The following is a 20,952-nucleotide window of genomic DNA, read 5'->3' on the forward strand; positions in this document are numbered from 1 at the left end:
CAGCTAACGTAGGCGCAAGCATTGAACACACTCAAGGTGAGACACTGTGTCATATCTTAAGACTTTCACGGTTGCTTTTCAAAACATATGTAGTGTCTTGGCAAACTCAGTTAACAGTTGCCTCGGTTTTCCTTTCTTGTATGAAAAATGAACATAAAAGTTACAGAAATAGTGACACTGCATGAATAGTCTGTTTTAATAAACCAATCTTACTCTTGTCAAATGTGTTTTGTAGGAATTAATATCTCTTTAGATTTAATAACATGGTTATCTGTATTGATCTGTTCTTAAAACATAGTCACGTACCAGTTCAGGGCAGGAGTGCAACCCCAGTCCCTCATGAATATAGTGAAACCTTGCACCATGACCTAGTAGGAAAAAGACAAAATGAGTCAACCCCACATCATTGCTCTTCCTGAAGCCAGCCCTTGGTGGTAAACCTACCTCCAGGAATCCTTCTCTTTGCTCACTGATGACCTTGCTCTCTACTCCCTACAAAATGGCCTCAAATTGCTTTGTGTTGCTCTCTGCAGTCCTGGGTGCATTGTTGCCCTGTTGCTCCCAAATGCACATCGGGCTGAAGCCATGAGTGTAAAGGCTGTTGCTTTAGGAAAGCTTTCTGTAAGCCATCCTTTCCAAGAAAGGAAGGCTCACAAAGTCTGTCTCAGAAGAGGCATGCTGCTTTGTTTATTTGTTTTGGCTTCTCCTGGCTTGGTTCCTCAGAGAACTGGCTTATAGGCTCTTAGCTCTTGGGAATCCAGCTGTCTCCTGATTACAACATTGGCTGTCCTCCTAATTTCCCGACATACTGTTTATCCTCTCTCTGCTGCTTTGGACAGCATCACCCACTCCCTAGTTTGTTTCGCACAGAGGTTCAGTACACAGAAAGAGAAATTCCCATCTGGGCCATGAAAGAGCTGCACTGGGAACATCTGCCCCCAGCACCTATAACGTATAGGCTGTTGTACTTGCTATATGTACATACATAATAATGTATGGCTGTTGTATTTGCTATATGCATTTTAACAATCATTTATTATACTTTGTATTTCAAATAGCCTTGACTTGAGAAAAGCTTTTAAGCCCGGCCAAGGGTTGGAAAGGATCACTCACAAAGCACTGAGCACTGAGTACTGAGGAGTCCCTAGATTTCAGCCCTGGGGTATAACAGGACTGAATGATCTTTCAGTGAAAGGTAGCTCAAGAATTTGAGGATAATTCCCGTCTATGTATGTGACAATTTTTAACACATACCCTCATGGAAGGCTGATGGGTCATTATGGCACTGCATGATGAATCTATTACTAGGTTTTCTTCAGTGAAATTGCTGTATTTTTATTGATGTGAGGTTAGCACAATATGATGAAAAACTAGGTACATGATCACTGATGTTCTGGTCAGCACTGTGATTACTTTTAATAAAAGTCTGTTTTTATTAATTGATGCCAGCAACAAACTATTCATTATTTCAGGATTTGTCTTCCGGTGCTTTGTATTTTGAGCACTAATAGCTAACTGTGCCAAGTACATGTCAGTTCTGTCCTGTCATCATTTCACACTCACTTTGCATAAAAGTCGGCAGCTAGACAGTAGGATGGCAGGAAAGAACAGCCCCTTTGAAAACTGTGTCCCTGCGTGTTGCCCTGACACCACCAGGCTGAAGGTCCTTGGTGAATGAAGATCACGCTGGCCACTGGGGCAGGGGGAAAGGTGAGATGGCTCCTTCTGCAGCTTCATCCTTCCTATACCTGCAGGACCAGCAGCACTGGAGACAGCAGAGCGACTCCCCTCCCCGTCTTCCTGGAGAACCTTCTCTCCTCAAAGGGCTTTTAACCAAAGCCCATCCAAAGGCAGTGAGCATCCAGCAAAGGTCATAGCAAGACAGAATATCAGCACTCCACGTGGCGGCAGGTTCTGCTATTAGGCTATAAAGGCTGAAGCCATGAGAAGACAACAATATGCTATGAGAAATGCCTTCCTCCAGAGCAAAACACGGCAGTGCACAGACCCAGGTTACATGGACAATCACGTGCCAAATGCTGCTTAGAAAATCTGCCAGGAGAGGCTGTCTTGCTGGGAACCGCTGCAGGGTGGAATAAAGGTGTGTGTACGCTGGGAAGTTAAAAACAAGTCCAAGCCTAATGACTGTTCTAGTGGTGACCTGGAGTCCACATGAAAGCAGGAAAAGTGTGCTGAACGTCCTTGCTGGTTGATTATCACCCATTGTCTAACGTAAATTGAGTCAAAAAGATTGGTAAACCCTGCTGTGGTCTCAGGGACCAAATCAGCCAAACAAATAATTCCACTGCTTGTTGTTAACATGTGCCAGAACTGTGAAACAAAAGGTGAAAAGCAGTATGTTGCTCTCCTGTCTAATTTTAAACACAGTTCTGCAGACAAGATGTTCCTTACCACAGATCCGTTACAAAGCAGCAGCAATAGAGTGGCAAAGCAAAATAAAACCTCCACATCTCCCTGGGGAAGTGCAATCCATTTCTTACCCTTTTATTTTCTTCCTTTTTGGCTTTTTTGTAGACAACTGGCACTGGAAAGTAAGCAGACACAACAGAACTATGGGCCATGGTTAAAAGAAGAAAGGCTGCTGTGAGATTGCACTGTGCCCCAGTTTACTGTGAGGGGAAGAATGACAGTGGAGGTGGGAAGAATTACCATTGCTTTCATAAAAGATGGACAATTGCTTCTCAGAATTATGGAAAGATCCAGCTTAAATATAGTAATTAGCACGGAGTGGAAATGAAAGTTTCTTTCATAACAAACAGCAATTACCAAAGAGGCCTGACTTTGGAAGCTAATGTGAGTTTGTAATGAATAAAGAGCTATGTAGCAGATGTACAGACAGCAATTTAATCAGCCCAAGGATATAAGGGGCCATGGTCAGCTCTAGTCAGCAGGGTGGAATACAAAGCACATATATTAAAATATCAATAAAGGAAACAATGAAGCCATTCAAAATATCAGCTAGGAGTTAGTCACTGTGTATTTCTCCAGACTGCATGGTGCTGCCACATCAAAACCTACTCATTCCACTCACCCAGGAAGTCAAACAAAAAGAAATGCGTTGCCCATATACTGGAAATACAGGGAGGCCTGCAGTCCTCCCTAAGCATGATAAGTCACCCAAAATTGCCTGGACCTCCAGGGACACAGTGTGGTGGGGAAGCCATGTACAACGCAGGTTCTGCACCTGCAACAGGAAAGAGCAAAAGGAAAGAAAAGCCATTCCACTTGAGAAACACTAGAAATGCAGGTATTTCTTAGGAGAGCAAAGAAAATCTGACAGTGAGGGGAGGCCAGGAGATAGACAAGAAGGAGTCAAGGGTTTGCAGAAAGGGAGGAGGGGGATTAATCTTCAGAGGAAGAGAATAATGAAGAAAGCAGCAAAACCCAGAGTCCCACAGAGGGGGAGGAGGAGGAGGGTGGTGCCCTCACATGTTCCAAAATTCTGACAGCATGAATTAGTCTTGACCTGAGATTTTTGGACTTGGTCCATCTGTCTCTTAATACCTATCAGCTATATATCATCTTCAAACACCTGCAGAAACATTAGTCCTAACACCAGCTTTCTCAGGTAGATTTGTGATGTTATTGTCCTCCCCTATAAATAGGACGGCAGAAAGATGAGAAATGAGACCAGACAGAAGGTCTTAAAACTGTCTAAACAAGGTGTCAAGTGGTGTTTTAAATGGTTCTGCACCTTTTCCCCAATGTGAACTCATCCAGGCAAGCCATAATTTCTCCTCTGCATTTTCAGCATAAATTAACATATTGACCAAAATTGCAATTAATAGCTGTGGTGGAGAGATCAGTATTTATAATACAAAGGTAAAGAGAAAACTGAATGAAGAAGTATCAATCTGGTCGAAGGGAAGTATCAAAGAAGGAGAAGGGAATGCCAATGCAGTGCGAGGGGTGTGTGACATGGGATTATTACAGGCTGGATCATACACAAGGAGAGTGGAGTTTGGAGCCATTTCTCAACTGCAAAGCAACATCTTTGTGGTTCAAGACCAATTGCAATACCTTTTATGTGGGAGCTGCTGATGAGGAAGACTGACTTCCCAGCTTGCAGCTGAGACGTGGGCAGCAGCGGAACTCACAATTTTCACCCAAGTGCTTTTAATATCTCATTGCTTTCATTGTGAGTTGATTTCATTTTCTTTTCGTGCCACCAGCTGCTCCACACACAAGAACAGTCGACTGTGAACTTCAAAGTTTAACACTGATTTTCACTGCAGTTCCATGGCAGTGCTCCTGCAGGAGAAGATGGAGAAAGGAAAGTGTCTTGTTAGGGAAGTATTTCTCTTCTGTCTGTCTTGGAAAGGTCCTCTTCAGATACATTTTTCTGCATACATCATAACAGGCATAATCCATCAGACTACAGGTCCACGTAGTCAACTTCCCTGTTTCCAAAGCAGCTAATGGCCAAGTGATGTAGTTGTGTAATGACATGGCAAGTGGTATCCTTCCCCAGAATATTCCCCAAAATCCCCTCGTGTAACTTTCAGTATAGAGTCTTTTTCAGTATTCTTGTATTTAATAGCCCTCCATAGATTTTGCTCCCAATCGTTTGTGCAGTAACACTTTGAGCCAACGTAACCAGCTATAACGCTGTGCAGCTCACAGTCCCACACCTGAACTGCACCTTCTGTGAATAACTGTCTCCTTCTGCAGTGAGCTCCAGGGATGGCTGTCTCATTTGACCCTTCTTAGTTCTTTTATTGGAAGAGTCTATAAACAGCCATTCCCTTCCTGTTCAGCATTTCTCCCATATCCTGCTGTTGTCATTTCTTTCTTGACCTGGAGAATCATTGCTCATACAGAAATTATTCCAAAGTCTGATTAGCCTCGTTGTCCTTCTTGCTATTGCCTCTCTGTCAGATGCACCCCTTCCAAACTGAGAGGGCCAGATGTGAATACACATTAAGGATGCAGGCACAGCATGGGTTTCTGTGATGGCGACATGCTGCTTTGTTTTGATCTTTATGCCTTTCCTAATAATCCCTAATTTTCAATGTGTTAGTGTGATCAATGACAAGAACTGTGATGATGTTTTCATGCAACAAACTGTTAGAAACCTAAAAGCTCATTCTTGAGGTAGCAATCACCTTAAAGGCCATTATTTTAGACATGAAATTAGGATTGTTTTTTTCCCATGGACAGTACTTCATGTTTCCCTACAATGAATTTCACTGACCACTTCGTCATCCCATCATTCACTCTTATAACATCCTTCTGCAGTGCTCACAATCAGTCTTGCATTCACTGCTCTGAGCAACTTGGTATGATCAGGGAATATTGTCACCTCATTTTCTCTTGTTTTGGACCATTTAGGAACACATTGAACAGCATGAGCACCCACACAAATCCCCACAGGACTCCACTCATGACTTTCTTCCACTGTGAAAGCTGACCATTAATATGTGTCTTCTGTTTCCTCTTAATTGTCTGTGCATAGACCTTCCTCCTTAGCCATGGCTGTTCAGTGCTGCAACAGGTGATGGTCAGGGATCTTGTAAAAGCAACCTTAGAGAGAGTTATCAATTAAAAGAATCACCTTGTGTATGTATTTGTAAAGGGAAGTATGAAAGTAGATATGGTTTTTTAGCCTTCTTGGATGTGAAGCCACATCCCAAGGCAGTGAAGTTTCCAGCAGTGATTCATCAGATTTCAACAGCGAAGTTCTCCCTGTCCTCATGTGTTCAGCTTTACAGCTAAATAAATTCTGTAACTGCAGAACAAATCCCTGATCTTCAGAACTGTTCATGCTGGTCTGGGCACTTCCGAAGAGCTGCTTTCATAAAAAATGCAAGAATAAACTGTGAAATAACTGGGAAAATGTGCTGTAATCTGCAAATAAAACAAAATTTTATGCCAAAGTCAATATTTAGTATTTCAGTTTGAATTTAGCATTCCCATTTGGCAAAACATTGTATATTTGCAGTTATTCAAATATACATATTTGAATACATATATCACAGCCTTCTTACTGCATTGAGAGTGGTTCCTTCATATTTGAATTAACTGTTTCTTTGTACTAGTTCAGTAAAACCATTGTAAAGTCTGGGTTCATGTATTTTAATCTACTGCCTCTTTTTATCCAACTTTGGGCAAATTGCAAGTAAAAGTAATGCATCAGTTTTCTAAAGTACATAAAAAGCATATCTGAACTTGTGATTTGTGGTCCCAGCACTCTGAGGATTTTAAAGCCAGTAGCCAGTAAATTCTAGGGCCCAGATTCTTCCCACTACTTAGAGTGGAAAACAAGCTTTTCTGCTTCTTCCAATACCAACTGGCTGCCCCATTGTGAGTGAACCAGGCACTGACCTGAACTAGCTGAATAAACTAAAATGAAAAAATAATCCCTTTACTGTCAGAAAAGACTGCTCTTGACAGTATTTATTTGGCACCACAGTGAGTCAGAAACCATCCACCAGCTCAGCAGTCTGCTTTTTGTTTAAAATGTTGGCACCAAAAATGTGCTACTTTATATTATCAGCTGATAATCTAGTCTGCCACTGAGGAGTACTTCTTTAAAAACTATTCCTTAAACTTTATCTTTCCATTAAATTCTGTTTTAAAGAAAAAAATTAAGGAATCAGCTTCTGTAGTAGACATCAAATTACATCTACTGTGAAATCTCCACTATCTCATGCTGAGTGGATAAACTTTGCAACTGTGTAGTGAACATTTCAGGTGTATGAAGAATTTTTGCAAAGTAGAATAGGCCCAAGGAGCTTAAAAAGCTGTTTACATTCATCCACCATAAAACAGCCACCTCTGATGCCGTGATAGCTCTGTGTCCCCAGGACTGCCATCTCTGACTATATAGTAAGATGTTCCTGCAGGGTTGGAAGTAAAACAGCAAACGTGATTTGGTTGAACAAAGCATCTCCTCCCTTCCATGCAAACACCTTGGCAGCAAGTCTGACCAAGTGGCTGCCAGCACAGCACATGTGGCTGAGGATCAGGGGTGCACCACAGCGAGACCCATCAGATTCAACTTTGGAGGGCTCATGCGAATTAAAAGGACATTTGCTTCCACCATTTCTGCTGTTAAAGGCTCCCATTACATCCTGTGAAACTGGAATAAAACCATTGCAGTAAGAGGTAGCAGAAAACACAGAAAAGTGCTTTTCACTGCTTATTTCAAGGAAGAGAACACTTAAAAAATATTCTTGCTTTAAATGAGCGCTGAGCAAGACCAGCAGAGGTGATGACTGGACAGGGCACACTCTCAGGTAAGTTCAAAAGCGTGCCGTCCCTTACAGTCCTCCACCATGGTATTTCAATATTTAACCTCTTTCCTGCACTCAGGATTATGTATTAGGAGAAGGAAGGAAGGATCTGGAAGATTGTTTTCGTGTGTTCTTGTTAAGCTTCTCTCTTTCAAGCCTGATTCCCATATGGCCTGTTAATAATACAACACCGTAATTTAGCACAATTTGCTTTCACATAAATCCCAAAGTAAGCATGGTCCGGGAGCCAACAAGCAAGCCAAACTATGAATGTGCGAAGATGGAGGAAAAATATAAGCTACTCCAAGCACCTCAGAAGTTTTCATCATCATTATTATTATTCTGTTGAGCTTTCATCCTGACAGCTTAAATGAAAAAGGATTAGATCTTTATATTCCTCTGCAGCTCCTGTGATTTCCAGTTAGGTGAAAGTTTTAATCAGAATGATAAAGGGGGTTATTTCTTAGAAAAAGTTTGTCATTTCACTCTAACAGAATTCAGGAGGCTGCTGCAAGTCAACTGGTGATGATTTGTTAGCATAAAAGAGAAAAAATAAATGGAAATAAAGAAAGAAAGAAGGAAAATGAAGGAGCTAAGGAGCTGGACAAAAGTTTAGCTTTGGGTAGCAAAGCCAGGAGCAAACTAATAGATTTCATATAAAGGCATGTCACTAGGATACAGATGCAGGGCTTACAGGTTCCAGGTCAGCTGACGCGGATAGGTACAACTCCCTTGGTTGATGAGGGGGGCACCCAGCAGTGTGATAGCTGCTTGTTGGGTGACACACACGGAGGAAAGAGGATCAGTTTGGGCAATGCTCATGTGACACTGTAACCCTGGACACTGTCCCACATTTACCGTGCCTTTGGGCTTTGAGACACAGGCATTATTTGTTCTTCTGAAAGCATAAGGAAATATAATGAGCCAAAAGAGTATGAGAGACATTTGGACTAGAGAAAAACTGTGTCATCTCCACTGTGTCATAACTCTGATTAAACTTACATTTTCATTAGTAATCACAGCACCTATCCACACAGGCTCTTCTTAAAGAGAGCAAATCAAAAATAAAGAACAAATCAGCGCAATGTTTGGTCTATAATTTCACTGCACCTCCATAAACTCTGTCCTGCAAGGTGAAAAGAGAGACTTGGGACAGCATCTGGCAGAGGTTTATAATGACATACAGAAAAATCTGTAGTGTTCAAGTGGTTATTTTTACTGCCAACAGCTGGCCTGATCTGGACTGATGGGCAGGAGAAGGGCAGTTCTCATGCAAGGGCAGGTTTCCTTGAGCAGCCTTGTGCTGCCTGTGCTGCCTGTTCTCCCCACCCAGCATAGTCACTCTCAGGATAGAGCCCTAGCTGGAATCCACACAGTTTAGCACATACAGGCTCTCAAAAGGCCTCTAGTTCTTCAAAAGAGAAAGCAAAGAGTTTTACTAAATGTGAAATTCAATTCATTTAATGTGTTTCCAGGGATTATTCACCAATAGTAACACATTTTATTTTATTTCTGCCCACAGCACCCAAGCTAACATAATGCTTAAGTATCCAGAGGAGACAAAAATAATTATGCAACTTTGTGATATTTAATCAGTAATACTGAAAAAGCACTATTTCTATTACAGTTCTAGAAAAACAAGACCTATTACTCACATAACATTTAACTCACTTTCAATATGGCAGTACAGTTCTTCTGTCTCAAAGCATTAATAAAATGTAACTGCACTGCAGATGATGTTGAGAAAGCATATTTCCATGGATTTACTAAAATAACTGAAGCTTTCTGATTGAGCATGAACAGGTAACTGAACTATTACTGCTACAATGAAACTAATGGCTTTCCAAAAACTCTTCCCAAAGTGCAGGTACCCTGAAAAATAGATAAGTACATATGAGGTTGAGAAATCAGCATTAGTTTCAGTATTTGTAATTAGTATTAGAAATCAGTATTAGTTTCAGTTCCTGTCCTAGAGAAATCAGGCCTTTCTCCCTACCCCCAGCCCACCCTCCAACCTCCCTGCGAAATTACATGCATAAGGAGATTTGCCAGGTTATTGTGGAGGTTCTTCCCCTTGAATTGCTCTCTTTATAAAGGGGCTTTGAAAATCACAGAAGCAAAACAAAGGGCATTCCTTCATATGCATCATCAGGATCTGCACTGGTTTGCGTGCCTGACCCCAACCATGTTGGCACGTGCATGAATTGGAGGAAAGTTGAAATGCCCAGTAAAAAAAGGGGAGTTTCTGGTTACGTGGGAAACACTGCCAGAAAAGATCACAAACCATTCACTAGACGGTAGTGTGATGGTGTTTCTACAAGAGGAGATCTCCTGGTGTGCATTCACAGGATTACTGTCTGTAAGATTGGAGAAGAAAGTGATAATTTATCTCTACTGGTATCTCTACTGAGTATCTCTATGGTATCTCTGCTGGGGCCTCAGCTATGCAGAAGTCCATTTGGAACTGAGCTCCAGGAGTGCCACAGGAGAGATGAAGAGAGTATGGAGGCAATTCTCATAATATGTCATTTGGTCTACAGGTCTTCATGAAGAAACAGTAAAGAAACTGACTTCTGAAAATACTTTTTTTAATATATGTACAAACATACACATACATATATATATACCCCATATGTCTGTTTTCTAAGAATATACATTAAAAGTCAATGGCAATACTATACTGACCAAATTTGGCATCTCAAGAATCCCACAAAATGGCTTACATCCTAATGGAACCATCCAGCACAACACTTAACTGAAGATTTCTTGATGAACCATTTGTTGTATTGATTACAGAGCAAACTACATAAAACCTACATTAGCTATACATGGAGTAGCTTAGATTTAGGCTAAGGATAAATTTAAGAGTTTTTATGTGATGCAGGCAAATCTACTTTAGCTTTGCAAGGCTGTAACATTCCCAGGTTTGAGAGAATTTACTGTGCAAAAATCCGCTTTTCCCCATACTTAAAGTGTGTACAAGAATATTCTAAAGCATAATTCTTCACGTTCTACTGAATGTTATCATGCCCCAGTTACACCAGCTTTTGTAGATTTTAACCTTGTAGTTCTATCATTGCTGATGAATTAATTTATTTCTGCTTAAAACATACTTAAATCTGATTCTCGAAGGTTTTTTCATCTTTCAAAGTTTCTCCTAAAAGGATAAATAGCAACACAGCATCTAGACACATGACTAGAGAAGGAAGTTGCCTAAGAACTCATACAAAGGATTTGCACCCTTAGCGTTTTCATGACTGCTGACTTTCTAAATCTCACTTTGCGACTTTCACAGTTTAGATTTTAAGGGACTGAACTGGAAGAACTTTGGGACATCTTCCGGATACTAAAAGATGCAGATACTGAACATTTTTGCTGAGCACTATTTGCAGAGAAGAACAAAAAGTTATATGAAAAGCACCTACAAATCTATACAGTTTTCAGATGGGACTGCATATCACAAAGATTTCCTGCACTCCATCTGCACTGGAAAGCAGTTAAATCAAGTTTAGATATACATGATGAAACACTTTTGATGTACAAACATTATTTCACACAAGACAACTACCATACACACATTTCTGTTAACTACGTATCTATCTAGTAATGACTTAGAGTTTGAAATATTTATTGGGGGGGAGCATAGTGTATTAACATCTGCGGTTGTAAACAGCAGAAGTTACACCCCAGCTTTAATAAGTGTATTTCCTGGAACACATCTGCACCACTTTTGAGGGGCTGGGTGGCCACTTCACTACATGGGCAGCTCTAGGTGCCCACCCCTCATGCTCTGAGGGTGGGCTACAGCTGCATCAGCATGAATCTCTCTAGCACTGGTTCACTGCATCCCTTGTCCACCCCTCCTCCACCAGCCCATCTGCTTTCCTCTAAAGGCAATAAATATCCTGCCTGTGCAATCATCCCTCCCATAGCTTGATCCAGAGCCTTTAATACCTGGTTAGGGCTAGGATAGGAATAAGCTGCTCTTACCTGTTTATCAGGTGCCAAGAGCCCAAGGGAAAGCAAGGAGATGATCCTCTTTATGGTAATTACTTTTATGTTTCTTGTTTGCACCTTATTTGTGAAATTTCTACCAGCATCACTAGGGCATAGAAATAGCTGCCATTTTAGGAAGTGTCTATGAGAGATGTTTTGTCAGTTACCTTTAATTTTCTGAGCCGGATCAGAAGGATTGATCTGTTGTCAATAAGCTTCCTTTCAAATCGTGGGTGCCCTCATGCACAAAGCCTGCACTTCACTCAGGAAAGCAAAGGGAGAGACGCTAGCTTTTTTTCAATGCACATGATCTCAATTTGTAGCACAGCAGGTTAAATCCTAACACAGCTTCAGCAAAATGGATCCCACTTCTTGCTATCCTTTTGTCTATTCCAAGCAACCAATTTGTGTGTGAATTATGGGTGGGTTTGTGTTGCCTTCTCTGCATACAGCATTCTCCTCAAAACTTATGTTTCTGTTAGAGCTGTATAGAAGCTTTGTTAGTGGGAATAACAATACTTGTATTACACAGTTTAAAGTGTGTAGATGCTGCACTGGTAATGCATCTCCTCATTTCTGCTTATGGTATGCTTAGTTTATGCCTCTAGTGTAGCATTTATGAAATACCCTTTTCATTGTATACATTCAAACTGTGCACTGCTATTTGCAAGACTTCTGAAGCCCCTTACATTGATTGTTAGGTATTCAAGGTAAACAGCACTGTGTTTTAATTGGGTTGGAGGAGGGATGTGTTTGGATTTTTTTCCTGTCAGGAAGCAAATTTAATACAGATGTTCATTAGCGGCATGAAGCCAGAACATGTTAAGGATGATGCCAACTGTTTGTTGCAGGTTAAATTGAGGCAAAGGACATGGCCAAAATACAAAAGACTCCTTCATACCTGCAAAGAACTGCTGCTTCCCGCAAACCCTGAGTGGCACACAGTCTCTGTATGCAAGAACCTGCAATTCTACCACTCGTCACAACCCCAGCCTAAAATTTTCTATTGTTCAAGGCATACCTTGGTTACAGTTACTTATGGTGTTGAACCAGCCAAGTAGAAATTATGATCATGGGTTTCTGAAGTTGCTTTCTCCATGAGACATTAATGATGGTTATTTGCTCTGCCCTTTTATTTTATTAAGAGAAGTGTATGTAGATTTTCATGAACTTTCTTTCTTTATGCTGCACAGCTCTACAAAAACATAAAATCCTAACTTAAAGGAAACCAAATTAGATTAGGGAGATGCAAACTCCCTAAAAAGAAAAGAAAACAGAAACCCTAATCAGTGTATTGTGATCATGGAAGACATTCTAAAGAAATTTAATGCCATGTAATACATATTTAAAAGGCAGTTTTCTGCAGTTGTACATTTTTTCCTGCTTGTTTATGCATGGTAACAAGTAGCACTGAGACACAAAGTGCATTAGAGGCCATGACGCAACACAGCCAACTGTGGAAACAGCAAGTTAATTTAGCATCAGCTTCTTGTGGTTTTAGATGCAAATAGCAGATTCTAGTGGTACCATGCTGATGCAGCTAGTTCTCCTATATCCTTTGTCTTATTCCACTGAGATACCACTCTTGCAGCTGTGAGCTTGGTTGCTGCTCTGATGCCTTACTTGGTTATATGCACTTTTCTCCCTTTATGCTGAGAAAATAATTGTTGTTATAGGACCTGTCTCCTGTGACAAGCTTACCATTGGGATGTAAATGTAGCTTCTTCCATAACTCAGAGAACTTTTTCAGTTCTAGATAGTTAAGAGAGGACCAGTCACAGGCTAGCTCCCCCAGAGGACACTGGTGAAACAATCGTGCAGTGGCTGACCCAGCCTCAGTCAATGAATTCGCAATCCAGGACGAGTCACATGAGGAGAGACACCCCAGTCAACCTCAGGGAAAGAGTACATATATTGCGCCTGGATGTGTGGACATGTTTCCTAATAAAGGGTGAGACTGTGATGCACTCCAGGTTTGCATCTAATGTACTTGGCCACTAATAGTATTCAGTTCATGGGACCATGCTCACATTAATGTGACACAGCCCTTCCAATATGCACGTAGTGCGGATATCAAGTCCCCAGCACCAAGTGTTTTCAACTGGACATCTGTTCCCACTGGACCACAATAGTCGTTGATGTACACAAAAGCAGCAGCATGATAATCCAAGCTGTTCAGCTGCATTATCCTCCCTCTGAGATTCAGAAGCCCTGAGCTTATTCCTACATGGTTGCCTTTACTCGTTAACACACAGAGATGTTAAACAGCCACAGATCTTATGTCATTTTTCTCCTAAACACACCAGTGATCACCGGTAAAGCACTGGTGCACAGAAACTTTAGGACCCCCAAAAGGTGAGGAAGGATTTTGATTTATTTTTATTGACTTGTGGATCTTTTTTCCAGCTCAGTAGTCTCCTTCTCTCTCTAAACTGGACTTTCCCTCCTGTTGCTTAATACCACCAGTATGTGATAAATTCTGGGAGATTTTATACTCTCTCTAAAAGACAAGAGCATTCTGTTCACAGTAAACAATATTTGCAAAGGCAGTTCAAGCTGTTTCCAAAACTTTGATTGAACAGGGTTGAAGTTCATCCAGTGAACTGTATTGTACTCTGCCTGTGCAGATCTTTGCCTCTAAACGAGTAAAAGATCATGCTAGAAATTAATTTCAGTACATTCAGTGTTAGTGAGAGCCATAAAAGACATGCTTTTTAAATTTTGATGACTTCCATCAAATCACTTACTGCTGCCAAATGCATAGAACAGCTTAATTAAGGTTAAAAAAAAGGACCATCATATGCAATCAGGATCTTATTATTACAAGAGAAAACCATTATTCCAGTGACCCTACACCCTTCAAAACTGTTTCTGCAGATAGATGGAAAAATACTTCATAATGAGTCAAAACTTGACAATAAAGGAAAACCTATTTGGATTTCAAGAACTCTGAAAGTTTCTTAAAAAATAGTTTAAGAGAATTTAAGACTTAGACATGTTACACATGCTAGCTTTTTTAAGCAACAGGGTGGAGCTGAATGAGTAGGCTGCAGTATCTCTCCAAGTTCATTTCAAGAGGCCTTGACTCTTTTTGTTACATATAGATTGCGGCCAGAACGGACTGTTAGGGGAAAGGTTTTGCCCTGAAAACATAAAAGGACAATAAATCAAAGTATGCATCATCACTTATTAAATCAGAGCTCATCAGGCAATTTTTAGCCTTAGCTCTTAAAACTTTCCCTTAAGAGACCCTCAATAAATATGTTGATGTAAGAGCACAGAAAACATACATTTCATATTAGGATCTGAGATAAATCTTTGTATTTATCCTTAACTAAAGCAGGAACTGCTTCAGTGTGTGTTAGCGGTGTCTCTTGAACTGTTCTGTAAGTCTGTGTTGCAAGAGGGAAGCAATGCAGTGAACTGAGCTCCTAACAGCACTCTTGTTCCCTCTTTCAACTCTAATTTTACAGTCCTTTGGCACAGGGGGTATGGACAGTAACAACGAAAATCAATGGTGCCTGATGAATCCTCACATTTCAGCTGAGGCTAGGTACAATTTCCTGGAGAAGTGCATCAACAGGGGTTGACTGGCTCAAGAACCCAGGAGCCCCCTGGGCTTTGACGGCCCTTCCCATGCTGTACAGATCAGCAGAGGCTGAAAGAACATCCTCATGGCCTCAGCTTGTAGCAGTGATTCATGGTTTCTAGAGAGTAGGCATACACATGAGGAAGCCTGGTCAGCAGCGGACATTTTTGAGATGATACAGAGAAGAGGCAGTTTGCAGACTCCCAACATTGTGGGATTTCCCCTTTTTAAAAAACGTTTTTTTAAGACACATAATCTGCTTTGTCAAATGCCATTTCTCACCATTATCATTTACAGATATCTCAAAAAGCAGCAACCTTTACATTTCCAACTCTTGCTATTTCTGGACAAAAAACAATGGAAATCTTGATAAAATATGACAACTGTTTTCTTCTTCAAACAAAAGAAGAGGCAACTGAGGCTCTTGCATGATTCCAGCATAGTGGAAAATTCCCTTTCCTTCTGCTGATCTGAAGATAGCTAGCCAAAAAAGTCTGGCTGCATTGATTTCCTCTTTCATGGGATCTCTGCTCAGAACACAGTGACTACTCCAAAATCTGAGATTCTGGAACTTTTCCCTTTGATGTAGTTGGTGTTTGATTCAGCTACACTTTAGAGTTTGGATGTGACATTGTGTTGGATTTACAAAGTTTATAGAAAACCGTGGAAGCTTTGAGTGACACTTTTTGACTTCCCTCAGTGCAGAGTTTCAGAAAATGTTTTGGAAAATATTCAAAATCAGTAACATTTGTAAATCTTTTCCAGTTCACCTCTCTGCTATCTCTGGCTGACAAGCAAGAAAGTTTATTGGACTCTTCCTGTAGTCAGCATCTCAGCAAGGTTAATCGGTTCTTCAGGATATGATTGAGAGCAGAGTTTGGAACTCTTAAGGCAGAACTTAACACTCTGCTATGTGTTACAGGTTTCTTTTGTTCATCCCTGAGTAAAGAATTTACTGTGACAAATCATATTCCTGAGCATCTGTCCTGCAGTATCTTTATTCCTTGTTTACAGAGAAAAAGTTGAAGGATTCCACCACATGGGTATAAGAATATTATCTCAGATGGCATATTATTTTATACCATCCTATTTCCCCCAAAATCTGAATTCTTACTCACACACTACCCAAAAATTAACAGCAACCACTTAACACTGACATCTGTCCATTATCACTGTACTGTTTCCTAAGAAAATGAGTAGTTGAACTGTCTATCCATCCATCCATCTGCCTGAGTTTCCCCAGGCCCCCCATAACAAGTTCTTGGCCAGTTGCAGTGATATTTGACAGAAACACTTACTTACAATAAAAAAATTAACAAGTTTCATGAAAATGAAAGTCAGGCAAAGGAGGCAGACCCAAATCACTGTCAGCACTGTGGGAAAGGCAGGCAGAGATGAGTCGGCCTCCACCTGGCAGCAGTTACATGGATGATGAGCCAGCATGTCCTCATCTGCCCATTGGTGCAGCGGGGTCCCTGCCTAACCTCTGCCCACACTGTTCCTTACCCTTCAGGCTGGGATAAGAGTATGTGCAGGGAACAGAAGCTATCACAAGGAAAAGGGCTTACAGACACAAACCTACAGGAAACTTAGCTCCTGGAGCTAGCGATTCCATCAGTTCTGCAGCTCACAGGAAAACCTCTCTCTTATTTATGTGGCAGCTGTGGCTAAAAACCTCTTTTCTGTTGCAGAACCACAGTTTTCTCGGCACTGCACAAATACAGAATACAAAGATAGCCTCTCCTTCCTGCCAAAGTTTCAGTTGTTCTTACTGCAGTTTCTCTCTCCTGATTTCATGTAAAAAAAACCCAATAAAGACAATGAATTGTGCAATAAAGATAATACAGAGTGACAGGGAAAACACATGTAAAAAATATCTAACGAAGCCAAACCGTCACTGGTGTAAAGTCTCAAGTACAGTTAGTGACTTTGGATACGTCACTAGATTTATTTTGTAACCTCGGGATATGTTGCTGACAATACCTTCAAGAGGGACTGATTTCTCAGGCGTAGTTGCTCAGTGCTGTGGAATCTGTGTATGAGGCTTGTGCAGCTGCTGATCCAATGCAAATGGCTGAAATTATTGCTCCCTCAAGCAGAAGTGCCCTCCCTGTAGATGCTTTGAGATGAGTGAACTGACCATAGGCATGCTCCAAATCTGTTATAATGTGAAAAAGAACAGGTAGCTTTTGTCACACTTGGTCTGTTTCTGGCTCCAGTGAATGAAAATAAATCTGTCCTGTCACCTTAGCAGGCATGATTTTCCCTCTCTCTCACGGGCACTAAGAGGTTTTGACAAGAAAACTACCTTATATTTGAGGAAAAAGAGAGGAAGCGAATAAACATAATGCAGTGTCTCAGAAGTTCAGTTGACTGTGCAATCCCAAATTAACCAGGGAACAGCAAAGCCTTTCACTCCTGGCCAACCCGAAATCCCCCCCAAGGCCCTGGGAGACACAGGGGAACCAGGAAGGTGCCCACCTCGGGCTAGCCTCCATCCTGCTTACATCAGCCCAGCTCTCCCACCAAGGCTCGCAGTAATATCAATTTTTCAAGTACCTGGATCTAACCATGTTTCCCTTCAAAGTCAGCTTGGTGATGTTTCTGCCTCTGACCTTCCCCAGTCAGGGCTAGCTGGTCCCAAGAGGGACTCACAGTGCCAGTGAACATCCCTTCCAGGGCCATGCTGGGCAGGTTTCCCTCACTAAAGCACCCCATGAGCTCATGGTGATCTGTGTATGGCACATCCCCTCCTGTGTCATTTCTGCACAACTGAAGCTGCACAAAAGAGGAAGTCAAACAGGTATATTAAAAGCCATGCAGACTCTGGGGAAAGTGCTGGAAATTGTTTTGAAGGACTACAGCAGCTCACTGGTAACTACTGGATCATTTCAGCTGCTTGTCACAACAAATACAACCAATTCCAAAGCATAGAAACCCCATAAAACCAAAACAAGCTTTGGGTAAGGAAGGTTGTGCTTTATGTAAACGAAGTAAATGAAGGTCATGAAAGTCGGGCCCCCCACTTTTTTTTCATATAGAAGCATAGAAAATAATCTCCAAATCCAATGGTCACAGGGCTTTTAGTTAGACAAGCTAATCTTGTCTTGGTCAGGAGGATGAAATTCCCCAGAATCGTTTTGTCATGTTTAGTTTTAGTTTTACTACCTGTTTTTTCTGCCCTTTGGGCAGTTCAAGAAATCATGCAGGGTGCTGAGAAGAGACTTTCAGTGCTCTGTACCGCTCCATCTCAGCATAAATTTCAGAGACAAAATGTGCAGGAACAGAAAATTCTTCTTTTTTAACTTGAGGAAGGGTTAAGCCCTTTTCTCCTATCTACAAAAATGGGAACAACTTTGAGATATCTTTGCTCTAATCCTTTCTGCTGAGGAATAGCATTGTCTACATCAGGTCACTGTATGGCCTCTTACCAAAAGGGCTCTCTTTTTAAGGAAAAAGAAAATTCCATACTCCTGTTTTTATTCACAGTTTCTGCCAGAACTATTTGCAGGCTCTTTTTGTGGGTTAAGAGGAAGAGCTCTTTCATCTACATGCAGTTACTTTGACTTAATTTCCTTCAATTCATTCTATCAGCTGCCGTAATTATTTCTCTTCACAGAAACCCTTCACTGCCTGTTATCAAATTCCCGGCACTGCGTGGCTGAGTACCCGCAGCAATACTTACCACCAGTAAGTCAGCATCAGAGCTGAGCATGTCTTCTTCTGAAGAACAGATTAGTAAATGGGCTCTGTTTACTTCTGACGCCTTCCTTCCCCAGGGTGACAGCAAGAGTGCGTCTGCCTGGAAAAGAAAGGAAACACCATTCACGCATGTATGGTTTATTTTGAAAGAAATAGCCAGGAAAAAAAGAGAGGAAGAAACAGGAGATCCCACTGCTCATTTCTGGCTGCAAAATGAGCTTTGCTGTTGCAGTTTTCTAGCGTGTTTTCTGTATATTTTCAAATTAACAAGGCAATGTGTTGTGGCAATGTCAACTGAACAGCAAAGGAAAGAAGAGTCTTCCCAGCAAACATCTGGGTAATGCAGGGCAGTCTGTAGTCGGCCTCATCCATCTATATGGCAGCTGACCAGACTATTGCAGGGCTGGAGCACTGCTGCCATACTCAGAAACCCAGTCCTTCTCCAGAAAGAAAAACTTTCCTGTTTCACATAATTTCTGGATCTCCCATCCTTCTGTGCATCCAAACATGCATGCTCCTTTTGGCTAGTGATATTTCCCAGTCACTCACCCACTCTGACCTTTTCTTCTCTAGCTCCCTTATACCTTCCCTACACATCTCAAATTCATTACATACTGCTTACCTCCTTTGGGTGACTGGTGACTCTGTTTCTGCTTTGAATGTGCTGCTTCTGAGACAATATACCTACTGAACAGGGTTTGACCGCTTTGATGCAACACCCTCTCTGGAAGTGATACTATTCCTCAGTGCCCGCTCTGTGCTAGCTCAGGAATCACTGGCAGCAGGTCAACTGGCCCTGTACGTGTGCCCTCAGCTGCACCTACTGATTTTATACATGCATGAAAGGTACAGGGGCTACAGGAAAACTATTCTGCACTACCTAATCTCTTTAGAAGAAGATGAGTTCTAACTGGCTTAAAACATAAAGAAAGGCAAAAAATCCCTCATTTTATTGTTTTAAGACATTAACTTAGGTTTTAAAAGATGTGTAGATGTGGCACTTAAGGACATGATTTAGTGGTGGCTTTGGCAGTGCTGGGATAACAGCTGGACTCAATCCTAAAGGTCTTTTCTAACCTAAAAGATTCTATGATTTGTACAAAGAAATCAGATGACAATGGCTTTCCCTCTTTCTTATCTCTTCATCATTTTTCTTCACCCTTTTTTCTTTGTCTCTCTCATTCTTACCTCTCTCTCTTTTTCTGATCTTTTCATCTCTTTTGTGTTCCCCTGTCTTTGAGGTCCTTGATGCTGCACATCACCAACCCCTCCCTGACAGAAGCACAGAACCCAGGCAGCAGAGTTCAGTGAAGAGCAAGGTTGTCAGGGACAGGATATGCCCTACATTGCTTAGCATGTGAATGCAACTCATTGTCTTCTTGATGGTTCTTCCTAAACATAAAGCTCTCAGTTCATAAGGGGGAGTGCTGTCTGAAAGGCTACAGCCCAGCGCTGAAGGGACAAAACCAGTTTTCATTTGTTGATGCAGATAGAAATTAGCTTGCATAGACAGACTGAAAATTTTGCTGACTTCTGCATAAGCAAGTTTCATGTCCTGACTCCACATAAACCCTCTGCGTTGCAAACACTGTGCTTCTCAGATGGATTTTGTAGTCTATTCAGTACCACCGGTGTTCATTGTTCTCTGCTCCAGCTCCTTGCTTCACTCCCAGGAATGTCCAGAAGGGTGGATGTCAATCAGCCCTTCCCGGTCCTCTTCCAGCAGGCAGCTTTCTGGCCATTCTTCCCCAAGCCTCGAGCATTGCATGAGTTTGTTGCGGCCCAAGTGCAGGACACAGCACTTTGCCTTGTTGAACCTCGCACCACTGGCCACGGCCCTTCAATCCAGTCCATCCAGAACCCTCTGCAGTGCCTTTCAACACTCCAGCAGAGCAACTGATCTTGTCCTGATCATTGATGAAGATACCAAACAGAGCTGGCCCCAGTACTGAGCTCTGGGGAACACAACTTGTGACCATCTGCCAACTGGATTTACCTCCATCCGCCACCACTCTTTGGGCTCAGTCATTCAGTCAGCTTTTTACCCAGCAAAGAGTATACAGCCAGTTTCTCCAGAAGAATGCTGTGGGAAATGGTGTCAAAGACTCTACTGAAGTCTAGGCAGATGCCACCCACAGCCTTTCCCTCCCTGCTGGCCCAGACCGAGTGCTTTCCTTACTCACAAATCCTGACTGCAGGCAGGCCTCACAGGTTTTTGGGAAGCGGGCTTTCATCTTTGCAAGCAGGGGTGTGTGGAAGCATATGGTCTGTATCAGCAGCACCTTGCTCATCACAAAAAGCCACGCAAAGAGTAAAAGTAATGCATTTTTTATGTACTTCTTATGAGCACTAATGCCTCTGGGCTATAGACTCTTTTTTCCCCCCTTCATGTTCTCTTTTACACTAGTG

The 20,952-nt window shown here is 41.7% G+C and overlaps 1 long non-coding RNA gene across 2 annotated transcripts; it reads right to left on the reverse strand.

Annotated features, from left to right (window-relative positions):
• Nucleotides 1-1,285: 1,285 nt before the first annotated feature.
• On the reverse strand, nt 1,286-19,238 carry LOC136013232 (uncharacterized). Of its 2 annotated transcripts, XR_010612200.1 has the most exons (5): nt 19,166-19,238; nt 18,527-18,643; nt 16,825-16,999; nt 4,042-4,272; nt 1,286-3,205 (listed from the first exon to the last, which is right to left on the reverse strand). It is a non-coding gene; the product is annotated as an uncharacterized LOC136013232 (long non-coding RNA). The 2 variants fall into 2 exon arrangements; XR_010612199.1 differs by having other exon boundaries at nt 1,286-4,272.
• Between the last annotated feature and the right edge of the window lie 1,714 nt (nt 19,239-20,952).

Source organism: Lathamus discolor, chromosome 4 (genome assembly GCF_037157495.1).
Source record: "Lathamus discolor isolate bLatDis1 chromosome 4, bLatDis1.hap1, whole genome shotgun sequence".
NCBI lineage: Eukaryota > Metazoa > Chordata > Aves > Psittaciformes > Psittacidae > Lathamus > Lathamus discolor.